We start from the raw sequence: 17693 nt of genomic DNA on the forward strand, positions 1-17693 counted from the left end.
AACATTAGACAGAAATATAAATGTATATCATCTGTTCGTCCTCTGCAATTTTTGAATTACTCGGCTGACTAGCAGACACTGCTACTAGGCCCAAAGTATTGCCTTGGCTAGATGCAGTCAAAAATTGTTATTAGATTCAAAGGCGGTGTAGCTTGCTTCAGATGGGCTACTCCGCCGACTACGAGACACTGCTACTAGCCCAAAATGATTGGCTGGGCTAGATGCAGTAAAAAATTATTAGATACAAAGGCGGTGCAGCTTGTTTCAGATGGGATACTCCGCTGACTACGAGACACTGCTACTAGCCCAATATGATTGGCTGGGCTAGATGCAGTAAAAAATTGTTATTAGATACACAGGCAGTGTAGCTTGCTTCACAGCTGGGCTACTACGCTGACTAGCAGACACTGACGCTTTGGAGCAGACCTCTGATTTCCAGGCTATAGTATGAGTAAACAGCTCTGCAGACTCAACCATCTGTGTTACCCCAAGCCATAGTGTATGTAGTTTCTTACAGTTAAAAGGGGGGAGGAGCGACCCGATCCACCTTGAATTGACGATGCCAATGTCATGTAAAACACAGCAAAGGGACTCCAAAAAGAGTCTCCATTTTTTCCAAAAATTGTGGCACAGACTCTACTTAAGTGGCATCAATTGCCCCAGAGTTGCTTAAAATAGTTGGTGAGGTGATTTTCCAAAATCCTCAAGCTTTTAATCTCCCAGGATGACACAGGGGTAGAAAAGTCCTTGCGGATCCATGATTTGTTCATCTTTATGAACGTGAGTCTGTCTACATTCTCAGTGGACAGCTGCGTGCGCTTATCTGTCAGCACACCACCAGCAGCGCTGAACACACGTTCAGAGAGAATGCTGGCTGCGGGGCACGACAAGATCTCCAAGGCGTGAGTGGCAAGCTCAGGCCATTTTTCCAGATTGGAAGCCCAAAATGAGCAAGGGTCCAGTGACACAGTCATGGCTTCAATGTTCACTTGGAGATACTCCTGAACCATCCTCTCTAGGCGTTGACTATGTGTCAGACTTCTTGTCTCCTGTGGCCTTGCAAAGGATGGTCTAAAAAATTGGTGAAACGATTCCACAAAATTGCTGTTGCCAGAAGATATGGTGTTACTGTTACGGTTTGAGTGATGAAGACTCGACAGTCCCATGGTTGGCAAGTTAGAACTGTGAGATTCACTACGTGTACCACTGGTGTTTTGTGGAAAAGCAGATGTAAGATTCTGTAGCAGCCTCTGCTGATACTCCTGCATGCATGAATCCCTTTCCATGGCAGAAATTATTTTGGCAAATTTACTTTTGTACCGGGGATCTAAGAGTGTGGCAACTCAGTAGTCGGGATCACTTCAAATTCTGGCAATCCGAGGGTCATGTTGCAGGTAGTGCAGCAAGAAGGCACTCTTGTGTCTTGCGCATCCAGGAGGACCAAGTCCTTGTGTTGGTGGTAAGGTAAAAATCATGGTTCCTTTCTCTGCCCTCTCACCCCAACCTCGCACAACAGAAATGTGATCAAGGTCTCTCTCATCTAATGAGTCTTCCATGCCCATCACCAATTCGTCCTCCACTTCTTCCTCGGCTCCTGCACCTTCAACAGTTTACCTGCTGCCATGTGCCCTCGTCAATCCCTCTCCCCCACCCTCCCATGCCTGCAGCCTTGGTGCTGCCGACCATCTGGACCTTGGAGATGTTATCCCTTCTGCATACGACTCCTCCTCTACTTCCTCCCCCTCCTCTTGTCCCACCACCTGACTCAGAATTCTGTTTAAAGTGTACTCCAGCATGTAAATCACCGGGATAGTCATGCTGATAATGGCATCGTCAGCACTAAACATCTTCGTCACCATTTCAAAACTGTGCAGAAGGGTGCATAGGTCCCTCATCTGAGACCAATCCTGCAGCATGATTTGCCCCCCCTCTGCATCTCGTTGGCCCAGGCTATATGTCAGAATGTATTGCACCAGGGCTCGTCGGTGCTGCCACAGTTGCAACATGTGCAGAGTTGAATTCCACCGTGTCGGCACATTGCATTTCAGCCGGTGATCTGGCAGGCCCAACGACTTCTGTAGAGATGTAAGTCATTGAGCTGCGGGATGCGAACGGCGGAAGTGAGCACACAGAGACCGTGCCCTCTGCAGAAGGCCATCTAGTCCAGGATAGTGGGCTAAAAATTGCTGGACAACCAGGTTCAACACGTGAGCCATACAAGGCACGTGTGTGACATTACCCCAGCGAAGGGACGCATCCAGGTTTCCAGCATTGTCGCACACGGCCTTCACTGGCTGCAGGTTCAGTGGAGACAAACATTCATGAAACTCGGTCTCCAGAGCTGACCACAACGCCTCAGCTGTGTGACTTACATTTACCAGACATTTCAAAGTAAACACCGCCTGATGCCATTGAGCCCTGCTGCCAGCATAGTAAGGAGGTGTGCAGGATTTCTTCTGCGCAGTTAGAACGCGGGTGGCATTACCAGACAGGCTTTGGGTGCAGGTGGAGGCCCGAGAGGAGGTTGAGGAGGCAGAAGCAGTGGATGAACTTTAAAGAGGATTGACGCACAACTCGTGGGGATGGCAAGACTTGGACAGCAGCCCCTTGTCCTGCTGTCACCATAGTTACCCAGTGCCCAGTCAGCGACATGTAACGCCCCTGTCCATGCCTACTCGTCCAAGTGTCTGTGGTGAAATGCACCCTGTCACACACAGAGTTTCTCAAGGAAGTGGTGATGTTATGTGTGGCATGCTGGTGTAGCACAGGCACACCTTTCTTTGAGAAGTAGTGGCAACTGGGCATCTGGTACTGGGGCTCTGCGACAGACATAAGGTCTTGAAAATCCTCTGTGTCCACCAGGCGGAAAGGCAGCATTTCTGTAGCCAACAGCTTGCAGATGGTGAAATTCAACCTCTTAGCTTTCTCATGGCTAGGAGGAAATGGTCTTTTACTTGTCCACATCTGAGGGACCGAGGGCTGGCTGTTGTGCTTAGACGGGGTTGAGTAGGATGTCCCCGGCAAACTGCCGGTCTGTGAGGAAGATGCAGGCGGACATGTTATGTTGCCTTGATCCAAAGGTGGTGCTCTCGATGTCGGAGAGCGCTCAACACCAGCTGGCGTTTCCACTTCCAAATGAACTGACGACCTGCCAATCACGCTGGTTGTTGCGGGTAAAGAGGTGGCAGGTATGCGTCCAAAAACATGTGTGACTGCCGTCCCCTCAGTCACAGAGGATGAAGAGGTCGCGGATGCACAAGATTGAGCAGATGGTGCTTTACCCGGCCCGCTAGGCTGCATTGTAGCACAGTGAGCTTCCCACTGCAACTTATGCTTCATATCCATGTGACGGTTCATGCATGAAGTACTCAAACTATGGATTTTTTGGCCTCTGCTTAGCTTTTGGTGACAAATGTTACAGATAACATGAGTTGGGTCATCCTTATCAATCTGAAAAATTGTCCAGGTTATGCAAGGCTTAGAGCCCATGCGACCTGAAGAGCCACCACGACTTGTGGTCAGAGGCAGAGTTGTGGTTGAGGATGCAGGTTTGACGTGCTTCCAGTACTCCGTTTCTGTAAAGGAAGGTGCAACCTAACATCGTCATCACTAGCATCCTCCTCCACCTCCTCTGCTGACCTCATCGACTGGCTGACTGTGGGTTGACAGTAAGTGGGATCTCCAACCTCATCATCATCACCCTGTGTGTTCTCACACCCGTCGTCCTCAGAGCCAACCTCTTCCTGCCCTGAACGAAAAGTCAAGTTGTCGCTCCAATCAGGTATCTGAGTCTCCTCACTGTCTTCCTCATTGTCTCCACCAACAGGAGTTACAGTTTTGGTGCAAGGGTCTACATTATGCTCAGAACCTTCTTCATCTGGACATGGATCTGACTCATAAACATTCTGTGCATCAGTGCAGATCATTTCCTCATCTGGATTCACAGAAGCTCTGGAGCAGACCTCTGATTCCCAGACTATAGTATGAGTAAACAGCTCAGCAAACTCAACCATCTGTGTTACCCCATGCTCAGACGGGCAGCTGGAGACTTGGGAGCTGTGAGGAAGCAAGTGCGATTGGTGTAACACCTCTGAGGACTGGAATATTTGTGATGTTGAAGTTGAGGTGGAGGAGAGCCCACATGAAGGAGCACTTGATATCCGTTGAAGCACCGGCTGTTTTTGTGCCTCATCTGGAATTTGTATCGATGGGCGTGTCCGTATGAAATGGATCGTATCACATTGGCCACGAAAAGAAGTAGACATCTTAGTTTGGCTGGAAGATAGTCTTTATTCTGCAGATGATACTGTTGCTTTACGACCTACCACACGGACACAACCTTTTTTTCCCTTTCCAACATGCCTGTTCCCCTTTCCACCAGCAGCAGGCCTTTTGCCACTCATTTTGGTGGTTAACTAATTGGCAACTCTGGAGTTGTTTGCACAAAAAAAGATGGATGGAAACCGAGCAGAGCTGTGTGGCCAACTGTGGTACTAGCCCAAAAGGATTGGCTGGGTTAGATGCAGTAAAACAATTTTTTTAGATAGACAGGCGGTGTAGCTTGCTTTACAGTTGGGCTACTCCGCTGATTACGAAACACTGCTACTATGCCCAAAAGGATTTACTGGGTTAGATGCAGTAAAAAATTGTTATTAGATACACAAGTGGTGTAGCTTGGTTCAGATGGGCTACTCAGCTGACTACGATACACTGCTACTGTGCCCAAAAAGATTTCCTGGGTTAGATGCAGTAAAAAATTGTTATTAGATACACAGGTGGTGTAGCTTGCTTCAGATGGGCTACTCCACTACCAGACACTGCTACAGGCCCAAAAGTATTTATTGGGTTAGATGCAGTAAAAAATTGTTATTAGATACACAGGTGGAGTGGCTTGCTTCAGATGGGCTACTCCACTGACTACCAGACACTGCTACTATGCCCAAAAGGATTTACTGGGTTAGATGCAGTAAAAATTTGTTATTACATACACAGGTTGTGTAGCTTGCTTCAGATGGGCGACTACACTGGCTACCAGACACTGTTACTATGCCCAAAAGGATTTACTGGGTTAGATGTTGTAAAAAATGTTATTAGATACACAGGTGGTGTAGCTTGCTTCATATGGGCTACTCCACTGACTACCAGACACTGCTACTATGCCCAAAAGGATTTACTAGGTTACATGCAGTAAAAAATTGTTATTAGATACACAGGTGGTGTAGCTTGGTTCAGATGGGCTACTCCACTGACTAACAGACACTGCTACTATGTCCAAAAAGATTTACTGGGCCAGATGCAGTAAAAAAATTGTTATTAGATACACAGGTGGTGTAGCTTGCTTCAGATGGGCTACTCCACTGACTACCAGACACTGCTACAGACCCAAAAGTATTTACTGTGTTAGATGCAGTAAAAAATTGCTATTAGATACACAGGTGGTGTAGCTTGCTTCAGATGGGCTACTCCACTGACTACCAGACACTGCTACTTTGACCAAAAGGATTTACTGGGTTAGATGCAGTAAAAAATTGTTATCAGATACACAGGTGGTGTAGCTTGCTTCAGATGGGCTACTCCACTGACTTCCAGATGCTGCTACTATACCCAAAAGGATTTACTGGGTTAGATGCAGTAAAAAAATGTTATTAGATACACAGGTGGTGTATCTTGCTTCAGATGGACTACTCCACTGACTACCAGACACTGCTACAGGCCCAAAAGGATTTTCTGGGCTAGATGCAGTAAAAAATTGTTATTAGATACACAGGTGGTGTAGCTTGCTTCAGATGGGCTACTACACAGAATACCAGACACTGCTACTATGCCCAAAAGGTTTTACTGAGCTAGATGCACTAAAAAATTGTTATTAGATACACAGGTGGTGTAGCTTGCTTTAGATGGGCTACTCCACTGACTACAAGACATTGCTACAGACCCAAAAGGATTTACTTGGTTAGATGCAGTAAAAAATTGTTATTAGATACGCATGTGGTGTAGCTTGCTTCAGATGGGCTACTCCACTGACTACCAGACACTGCTACTATACCCAAAAGGATTTACTGGGTTAGACGCAGTAAAAAAATGTTCTTAGATACACAGGTGGTATATCTTGCTTCAGATGGACTACTCCACTGAATACCAGACACTGCTACAGGCCCAAAAGGATTTACTGGGCTAGATGCAGTAAAAAATTGTTATTAGATTCACAGGTGGTGTAGCTTGCTTCAGATGGGCTACTACACTGAATACCAGACACGGCTACTATGCCCAAAAGGTTTTATTGGGCTAGGTGCAGTAAAAAATTGTTATTAGATACACAGGTGGTGTAGATGGCTTCAGATGGGCTACTCCACTGACTACCAGACACTGCTACAGGCCCAAAAGGATTTACTTGGTTAGATGCAGTAAATAATTGTTATTAGATACACAGGTGGTATATCTTGCTTCAGATGGGCTACTCCACTGACTACCAGACACTGCTACAGGCCCAAAAGGTGTTACTGGGCTAGAAGTAGTAAAAAATTGTTATTAGATACACAGGTGGTGTAGCTTGCTTCAGATGGGCTACTCCACTGACTACCAGACACTGCTAAAGGCCCGAAAGGATTTACTTGATTAGATGCAGTAAAAAATTGTTATTAGATACAAAGGTAGTGAAGCTTGCTTCAGATGGGCTACTCCACTGAATACCAGACACTGCTGCAGGCCCAAAAGGATTTAATGTGTTAGATGCAGTAAAAAATTGTTATTAGATACACAGGTGGTGTAGCTTGCTTCAGATGGGCTACTCCAGTGACTACCAGACCCTGCTACTTTGCCCAAAAGGATTTACTGGGTTAGATGCAGTAAAAAATTGTTACTAGATACACAGGTGGTGTATCTTGCTTCAGATGGACTACTCCACTGTCTACCAGACACTGCTACAGGCCCAAAAGGATTTACTAGGTTAGATGCAGTAAAAAATTGTTATTAGATACACAGGTGGTGTAGCTTGCTTCAGATGGGCTAGTACACTGAATACCAGACACTGCTACTATGTCCAAAAGGGTTTCCTGGGCTAGATGCAGTAAAAAATTGTTATTAGATACACAGGTGGTGTAGCTTGCTTCAGATGGGCTACTCCACTGACTACCAAACACTGCTAAAGGCCCAAAATGATTTACTGGGTTAGATGCAGTAAAAAATTGTTATTAGATATACACGTAGTGTAGCTTGCTTCAGATGGGCTACTCCACTGAATACCAGACACTGCTACTTTGCCAAAAAGGATATACTGTGTTAGATGCAGTAAAAAATTGTAATTAGATACACAGGTGGTGTAGCTTGTTTCAGATGGGCTACTCCACTGACTACCAGATACTGCTACTATGCCCAAAAGGATTTACTGGGCTAGATGCAGTAAAAATTGTTATTAGATACACAGGTTGTGTAGCTTGATTCAGATGGGCTACTCCACTGACCAACAGACACTGCTACTTTGCCAAAAAGGATTTACTGGGTTAGATGCACTGAAAAATTGTTATTAGATACACAGGTGGTGTAGCTTGCTTCAGATGGGCTACTCCACTGACTACCAGACACTGCTACTATGCCCAAAAATATTTATTGGGTTAGATGCAGTAAAAAATTGTTATTAGATACACAGGTGGTGTAGCTTGCTTCAGATGGGCTACTCCACTGACTACCAGACACTGCTACAAGCTCAAAAGGATTTACTGTGTTATATGCAGTAAAAAATTGTTAGTAGATACGCAGGTGGTGTAGCTTGCTTCAGATGGGCTACTCGACTGACTACCAGACACTGCTACTTTGCCCAAAAGGATTTCTGGGTTAGATGCAGTAAAAAATTCTTATTAGATACACAGGTGGTGTTGCTTCCTTCAGATTGGCTACTCGACTGACTACCAGACGCTGCTACTATACCCAAAAGGATTTACTGGGTAAGATGCAGTAAAAAATTGTTATTAGATACACAGGTGGTATATCTTGCTTCAGATGGACTACTCCACTGACTAACAGACACTACTACAGGCCAAAAAGGATTTACTGGGCTAGATGCTGTTAAAAATTGTTATTAGATTCACAGGTGGTGTAGGTTGCTTCAGATGGGCTACTACACTGAATACCAGACACTGCTACTATGCCCAAAAAGTTTTACTGGGCTAGATGCAGTAAAAAATTGTTATTAGATACACAGGTGGTGTAGATGGCTTCAGATGGGCTACTCCACTGACTACCAGACACTGCTAAAGGCCCAAAAGGTTTTACTTGGTTAGATGCAGTAAAAAATTGTTATTAGATGCACACATGGTATAGCTTGCTTCAGATGGGCTACTCCACTGACTACCAGACACTGCTACTATGCCCAAAAGGATTTACTGGGCTAGATGCAGTAAAAAATTGTTGATAGATACACAGGTGGTGTAGCTTGATTCAGATGGGCTACTCCACTGACTTCAAGACACTGCTACTTTGCCAAAAAGGATTTACTGGGTTAGATGCAGTGAAAAATTGTTATTAGATACACAGGTGGTGTAGCTTGGTTCAGATGGGCTACTCCACTGACTACCAGACGCTGCTACTATACCCAAAAGGATTTACTGGGTTAGATGCTGTAAAAAATTGTTATTAGATATACAGGTGGTGTATCTTGCTTCAGATGGACTACTCCACTGACTACCAGACACTGCTACATGCCCTAAAGGATTTACTGGGTTAGATGCAGTAAAAAATTGTTACTAGATACACAGGTGGTGTATCTTGCTTCAGATGGACTACTCCACTGTCTACCAGACACTGCTACAGGCCCAAAAGGATTTACTAGGTTAGATGCAGTAAAAAATTGTTATTAGATACACAGGTGGTGTAGCTTGCTTCAGATGGGCTACTACACTGAATACCAGACACTGCTAAAGGCCCAAAAGGATTTACTGGGTTAGATGCAGTAAAAAATTGTTATTAGATACACACGTAGTGTAGCTTGCTTCAGATGGGCTGCTCCACTGAATACCAGACACTGCTACTTTGCCAAAAAGGATATACTGTGTTAGATGCAGTAAAAAATTGTAATTAGATACACAGGTGGTGTAGCTTGTTTCAGATGGGCTACTCCACTGACTACCAGATACTGCTACTATGCCCAAAAGGATTTACTGGGCTAGATGCAGTAAAAATTGTTATTAGATACACAGGTTGTGTAGCTTGATTCAGATGGGCTACTCCACTGACCAACAGACACTGCTACTTTGCCAAAAAGGATTTACTGGGTTAGATGCACTGAAAAATTGTTATTAGATACACAGGTGGTGTAGCTTGCTTCAGATGGGCTACTCCACTGACTACCAGACACTGCTACTATGCCCAAAAATATTTATTGGGTTAGATGCAGTAAAAAATTGTTATTAGATACACAGGTGGTGTAGCTTGCTTCAGATGGGCTACTCCACTGACTACCAGACACTGCTACAAGCCCAAAAGGATTTACTGTGTTATATGCAGTAAAAAATTGTTAGTAGATACGCAGGTGGTGTAGCTTGCTTCAGATGGGCTACTCCACTGACTACCAGACACTGCTACTTTGCCCAAAAGGATTTCTGGGTTAGGTGCAGTAAAAAATTCTTATTAGATACACAGGTGGTGTTGCTTCCTTCAGATTGGCTACTCGACTGACTACCAGACGCTGCTACTAAACCCAAAAGGATTTACTGGGTAAGATGCAGTAAAAAATTGTTATTAGATACACAGGTGGTATATCTTGCTTCAGATGGACTACTCCACTGACTAACAGACACTACTACAGGCCCAAAAGGATTTACTGGGGTAGATGCTGTTACAAATTGTTATTAGATTCACAGGTGGTGTAGCTTGCTTCAGATGGGCTACTACACTGAATACCAGACACTGCTACTATGCCCAAAAGGTTTTACTGGGCTAGATGCAGTAAAAAATTGTTATTAGATACAAAGGTGGTGTAGATGGCTTCAGATGGGCTACTCCACTGACTACCAGACACTGCTAAAGGCCCAAAAGGTTTTACTTGGTTAGATGCAGTAAAAAATTGTTATTAGATACACACGTGGTATAGCTTGCTTCAGATGGGCTACTCCACTGACTACCAGACACTCCTACTATGCCCAAAAGGATTTACTGGGTTAGATGCAGTGAAAAATTGTTATTAGATACACAGGTGGTGTAGCTTGGTTCAGATGGGCTACTCCACTGACTACCAGACGCTGCTACTATACCCAAAAGGATTTACTGGGTTAGATGCAGTAAAAAATTGTTATTAGATGCACACATGGTATAGCTTGCTTCAGATGGGCTACTCCACTGACTACCAGACACTGCTACTATGCCCAAAAGGATTTACTGGGCTAGATGCAGTAAAAAATTGTTGATAGATACACAGGTGGTGTAGCTTGATTCAGATGGGCTACTCCACTGACTAAAAGACACTGCTACTTTGCCAAAAAGGATTTACTGGGTTAGATGCAGTGAAAAATTGTTATTAGATACACAGGTGGTGTAGCTTGATTCAGATGGGCTACTCCACTGACTACCAGACGCTGCTACTATACCCAAAAGGATTTACTGGGTTAGATGCTGTAAAAAATTGTTATTAGATATACAGGTGGTGTATCTTGCTTCAGATGGACTACTCCACTGACTACCAGACACTGCTACATGCCCTAAAGGATTTACTGGGTTAGATGCAGTAAAAAATTGTTACTAGATACACAGGTGGTGTATCTTGCTTCAGATGGACTACTCCACTGTCTACCAGACACTGCTACAGGCCCAAAAGGATTTACTAGGTTAGATGCAGTAAAAAATTGTTATTAGATACACAGGTGGTGTAGCTTGCTTCAGATGGGCTACTACACTGAATACCAGACACTGCTAAAGGCCCAAAAGGATTTACTGGGTTAGATGCAGTAAAAAATTGTTATTAGATACACACGTAGTGTAGCTTGCTTCAGATGGGCTGCTCCACTGAATACCAGACACTGCTACTTTGCCAAAAAGGATATACTGTGTTAGATGCAGTAAAAAATTGTAATTAGATACACAGGTGGTGTAGCTTGTTTCAGATGGGCTACTCCACTGACTACCAGATACTGCTACTATGCCCAAAAGGATTTACTGGGCTAGATGCAGTAAAAATTGTTATTAGATACACAGGTTGTGTAGCTTGATTCAGATGGGCTACTCCACTGACCAACAGACACTGCTACTTTGCCAAAAAGGATTTACTGGGTTAGATGCACTGAAAAATTGTTATTAGATACACAGGTGGTGTAGCTTGCTTCAGATGGGCTACTCCACTGACTACCAGACACTGCTACTATGCCCAAAAATATTTATTGGGTTAGATGCAGTAAAAAATTGTTATTAGATACACAGGTGGTGTAGCTTGCTTCAGATGGGCTACTCCACTGACTACCAGACACTACTACAGGCCCAAAAGGATTTACTGGGCTAGATGCTGTTACAAATTGTTATTAGATTCACAGGTGGTGTAGCTTGCTTCAGATGGGCTACTACACTGAATACCAGACACTGCTACTATGCCCAAAAGGTTTTACTGGGCTAGATGCAGTAAAAAATTGTTATTAGATACACAGGTGGTGTAGATGGCTTCAGATGGGCTACTCCACTGACTACCAGACACTGCTAAAGGCCCAAAAGGTTTTACTTGGTTAGATGCAGTAAAAAATTGTTATTAGATACACACGTGGTATAGCTTGCTTCAGATGGGCTACTCCACTGACTACCAGACACTCCTACTATGCCCAAAAGGATTTACTGGGTTAGATGCAGTGAAAAATTGTTATTAGATACACAGGTGGTGTAGCTTGGTTCAGATGGGCTACTCCACTGACTACCAGACGCTGCTACTATACCCAAAAGGATTTACTGGGTTAGATGCTGTAAAAAATTGTTATTAGATACACAGGTGGTGTATCTTGCTTCAGATGGACTACTTCACTAACTACCAGACACTGCTACTTGCCCAAAAGGATTTACTGGGTTAGATGCAGTAAAAAAATGTTATTAGATACACAGGTGGTGTAGCTTGCTTCAGATGGGCTACTACACTGAATACCAGACACTGCTACTATGTCCAAAAGGTCTTACTGGGCTAGATGCAGTAAAAAATTGTTATTAGATACACAGGTGGTGTAGCTTGCTTCAGATGGGCTACTCCACTGACTACCAGATGCTCCTACAGGCCCAAAAAGATTTACTTGGTTAGATGCAGTAAAAAATTGTTATTAGATACACAAGTAGTGTAGCTTCCTTCAGATGGGCTACTCCACTGAATACCAGACACTGCTGCAGGCCCAAAAGGATTTACTGTGTTAGATACAGTAAAAAATTGTTATTAGATTCACAGGTGGTGTAGCTTGCTTCAGAAAGGCTACTCCACTGACTTCCAGACACTGCTACTATGCCCAAAAGGTTTTACTGGGCTAGATGCAGTAAAAAATTGTTATTAGATACACAGGTGGTGTAGATGGCTTCAGATGGGCTACTCCACTGACTACCAGACACTGCTAAAGGCCCAAAAGGTTTTACTTGGTTAGATGCAGTAAAAAATTGTTATTAGATACACACGTGGTATAGCTTGCTTCAGATGGGCTACTCCACTGACTACCAGACACTCCTACTATGCCCAAAAGGATTTACTGGGCTAGATGCAGTAAAAAATTGTTGATAGATACACAGGTGGTGTAGCTTGATTCAGATGGGCTACTCCACTGACTACAAGACACTGCTACTTTGCCAAAAAGGATTTACTGGGTTAGATGCAGTGAAAAATTGTTATTAGATACACAGGTGGTATAGCTTGGTTCAGATGGGCTACTCCACTGACTACCAGACGCTGCTACTATACCCAAAAGGATTTACTGGGTTAGATGCTGTAAAAAATTGTTATTAGATACACAGGTGGTGTATCTTGCTTCAGATGGACTACTTCACTGACTACCAGACACTGCTACATGCCCAAAAGGATTTACTGGGTTAGATGCAGTAAAAAAATGTTATTAGATACACAGGTGGTGTAGCTTGCTTCAGATGGGCTACTACACTGAATACCAGACACTGCTACTATGTCCAAAAGGTCTTACTGGGCTAGATGCAGTAAAAAATTGTTATTAGATACACAGGTGGTGTAGCTTGCTTCAGATGGGCTACTCCACTGACTACCAGATGCTCCTACAGGCCCAAAAGGATTTACTTGGTTAGATGCAGTAAAAAATTGTTATTAGATACACAGGTAGTGTAGCTTCCTTCAGATGGGCTACTCCACTGAATACCAGACACTGCTGCAGGCCCAAAAGGATTTACTGTGTTAGATACAGTAAAAAATTGTTATTAGATTCACAGGTGGTGTAGCTTGCTTCAGAAAGGCTACTCCACTGACTTCCAGACACTGCTACTTTGCCCAAAAGGGTTTACTGGTTAGACGCAGTAAAAAAATGTTCTTAGATACACAGGTGGTATATCTTGCTTCAGATGGACTACTCCACTGAATACCAGACACTGCTACAGGCCCAAAAGGATTTACTGGGCTAGATGCAGTAAAAAATTGTTATTAGATTCACAGGTGGTGTAGCTTGCTTCAGATGGGCTACTACACTGAATACCAGACACGGCTACTATGCCCAAAAGGTTTTATTGGGCTAGGTGCAGTAAAAAATTGTTATTAGATACACAGGTGGTGTAGATGGCTTCAGATGGGCTACTCCACTGACTACCAGACACTGCTACAGGCCCAAAAGGATTTTCTTGGTTAGATGCAGTAAATAATTGTTATTAGATACACAGGTGGTATATCTTGCTTCAGATGGACTACTCCACTGACTACCAGACACTGCTACAGGCCCAAAAGGTGTTACTGGGCTAGAAGTAGTAAAAAATTGTTATTAGATACACAGGTGGTGTAGCTTGCTTCAGATGGGCTACTCCACTGACTACCAGACACTGCTAAAGGCCCGAAAGGATTTACTTGATTAGATGCAATAAAAAATTGTTATTAGATACACAGGTAGTGAAGCTTGCTTCAGATGGGCTACTCCACTGAATACCAGACACTGCTACAGGCCCAAAAGGATTTAATGTGTTAGATGCAGTAAAAAATTGTTATTAGATACACAGGTGGTGTAGCTTGCTTCAGATGGACTACTCCACTGACTACCAGACCCTGCTACTTTGCCCAAAAGGATTTACTGGGTTAGATGCAGTAAAAAATTGTTATTAGATGCACACATGGTATAGCTTGCTTCAGATGGGCTACTCCACTGACTACCAGACACTGCTACTATGCCCAAAAAGATTTACTGGGCTAGATGCAGTAAAAAATTGTTGATAGATACACAGGTGGTGTAGCTTGATTCAGATGGGCTACTCCACTGACTACAAGACACTGCTACTTTGCCAAAAAGGATTTACTGGGTTAGATGCAGTGAAAAATTGTTATTAGATACACAGGTGGTGTAGCTTGGTTCAGCTGGGCTACTCCACTGACTACCAGACGCTGCTACTATACCCAAAAGGATTTACTGGGTTAGATGCTGTAAAAAATTGTTATTAGATACACAGGTGGTGTATCTTGCTTCAGATGGACTACTCCACTGACTACCAGACACTGCTACATGCCCTAAAGGATTTACTGGGTTAGATGCAGTAAAAAATTGTTACTAGATACACAGGTGGTGTATCTTGCTTCAGATGGACTACTCCACTGTCTACCAGACACTGCTACAGGCCCAAAAGGATTTACTAGGTTAGATGCAGTAAAAAATTGTTATTAGATACACAGGTGGTGTAGCTTGCTTCAGATGGCCTACTACACTGAATACCAGACACTGCTACTATGTCCAAAAGGTTTTACTGGGCTAGATGCAGTAAAAAATTGTTATTAGATACACAGGTGGTGTAGCTTGCTTCAGATGGGCTACTCCACTGACTACCAAACACTGCTAAAGGCCCAAAAGGATTTACTGGGTTAGATGCAGTAAAAAATTGTTATTAGATACACACGTAGTGTAGCTTGCTTCAGATGGGCTGCTCCACTGAATACCAGACACTGCTACTTTGCCAAAAAGGATATACTGTGTTAGATGCAGTAAAAAATTGTAATTAGATACACAGGTGGTGTAGCTTGTTTCAGATGGGCTACTCCACTGACTACCAGATACTGCTACTATGCCCAAAAGGATTTACTGGGCTAGATGCAGTAAAAATTGTTATTAGATACACAGGTTGTGTAGCTTGATTCAGATGGGCTACTCCACTGACCAACAGACACTGCTACTTTGCCAAAAAGGATTTACTGGGTTAGATGCACTGAAAAATTGTTATTAGATACACAGGTGGTGTAGCTTGCTTCAGATGGGCTACTCCACTGACTACCAGACACTGCTACTATGCCCAAAAATATTTATTGGGTTAGATGCAGTAAAAAATTGTTATTAGATACACAGGTGGTGTAGCTTGCTTCAGATGGGCTACTCCACTGACTACCAGACACTGCTACAAGCCCAAAAGGATTTACTGTGTTATATGCAGTAAAAAATTGTTAGTAGATACGCAGGTGGTGTAGCTTGCTTCAGATGGGCTACTCCACTGACTACCAGACACTGCTACTTTGCCCAAAAGGATTTCTGGGTTAGATGCAGTAAAAAATTCTTATTAGATACACAGGTGGTGTTGCTTCCTTCAGATTGGCTACTCGACTGACTACCAGACGCTGCTACTAAACCCAAAAGGATTTACTGGGTAAGATGCAGTAAAAAATTGTTATTAGATACACAGGTGGTATATCTTGCTTCAGATGGGCTACTCCACTGACTAACAGACACTACTACAGGCCCAAAAGGATTTACTGGGCTAGATGCTGTTAAAAATTGTTATTAGATTCACAGGTGGTGTAGCTTGCTTCAGATGGGCTACTACACTGAATACCAGACACTGCTACTATGCCCAAAAGGTTTTACTGGGCTAGATGCAGTAAAAAATTGTTATTAGATACACAGGTGGTGTAGATGGCTTCAGATGGGCTACTCCACTGACTACCAGACACTGCTAAAGGCCCAAAAGGTTTTACTTGGTTAGATGCAGTAAAAAATTGTTATTAGATACACACGTGGTATAGCTTGCTTCAGATGGGCTACTCCACTGACTACCAGACACTCCTACTATGCCCAAAAGGATTTACTGGGCTAGATGCAGTAAAAAATTGTTGATAGATACACAGGTGGTGTAGCTTGATTCAGATGGGCTACTCCACTGACTACAAGACACTGCTACTTTGCCAAAAAGTATTTACTGGGTTAGATGCAGTGAAAAATTGTTATTAGATACACAGGTGGTGTAGCTTGGTTAAGATGGGCTACTTCACTGACTACCAGACGCTGCTACTATACCCAAAAGGATTTACTGGGTTAGATGCTGTAAAAAATTGTTATTAGATACACAGGTGGTGTATCTTGCTTCAGATGGACTACTTCACTGACTACCAGACACTGCTACATGCCAAAAGGATTTACTGGGTTAGATGCAGTAAAAAAATGTTATTAGATACACAGGTGGTGTAGCTTGCTTCAGATGGGCTACTACACTGAATACCAGACACTGCTACTATGTCCAAAAGGTCTTACTGGGCTAGATGCAGTAAAAAATTGTTATTAGATACACAGGTGGTGTAGCTTGCTTCAGATGGGCTACTCCACTGACTACCAGATGCTCCTACAGGCCCAAAAGGATTTACTTGGTTAGATGCAGTAAAAAATTGTTATTAGATACACAGGTAGTGTAGCTTCCTTCAGATGGGCTACTCCACTGAATACCAGACACTGCTGCAGGCCCAAAAGGATTTACTGTGTTAGATACAGTAAAAAATTGTTATTAGATTCACAGGTGGTGTAGCTTGCTTCAGAAAGGCTACTCCACTGACTTCCAGACACTGCTACTATGCCCAAAAGGTTTTACTGGGCTAGATGCAGTAAAAAATTGTTATTAGATACACAGGTGGTGTAGATGGCTTCAGATGGGCTACTCCACTGACTACCAGACACTGCTAAAGGCCCAAAAGGTTTTACTTGGTTAGATGCAGTAAAAAATTGTTATTAGATACACACGTGGTATAGCTTGCTTCAGATGGGCTACTCCACTGACTACCAGACACTCCTACTATGCCCAAAAGGATTTACTGGGCTAGATGCAGTAAAAAATTGTTGATAGATACACAGGTGGTGTAGCTTGATTCAGATGGGCTACTCCACTGACTACAAGACACTGCTACTTTGCCAAAAAGGATTTACTTCGTTAGATGCAGTGAAAAATTGTTATTAGATACACAGGTGGTGTAGCTTGGTTCAGATGGGCTACTCCACTGACTACCAGACGCTGCTACTATACCCAAAAGGATTTACTGGGTTAGATGCTGTAAAAAATTGTTATTAGATACACAGGTGGTGTATCTTGCTTCAGATGGACTACTTCACTGACTACCAGACACTGCTACATGCCCAAAAGGATTTACTAGGTTAGATGCAGTAAAAAAATGTTATTAGATACACAGGTGGTGTAGCTTGCTTCAGATGGGCTACTACACTGAATACCAGACACTGCTACTATGTCCAAAAGGTCTTACTGGGCTAGATGCAGTAAAAAATTCTTATTAG

This window comes from Phyllobates terribilis, unplaced genomic scaffold (genome assembly GCF_046119375.1).
Source record: "Phyllobates terribilis strain yellow unplaced genomic scaffold, ASM4611937v1 Scaffold_11__3_contigs__length_659146591, whole genome shotgun sequence".
Lineage (NCBI taxonomy): Eukaryota > Metazoa > Chordata > Amphibia > Anura > Dendrobatidae > Phyllobates > Phyllobates terribilis.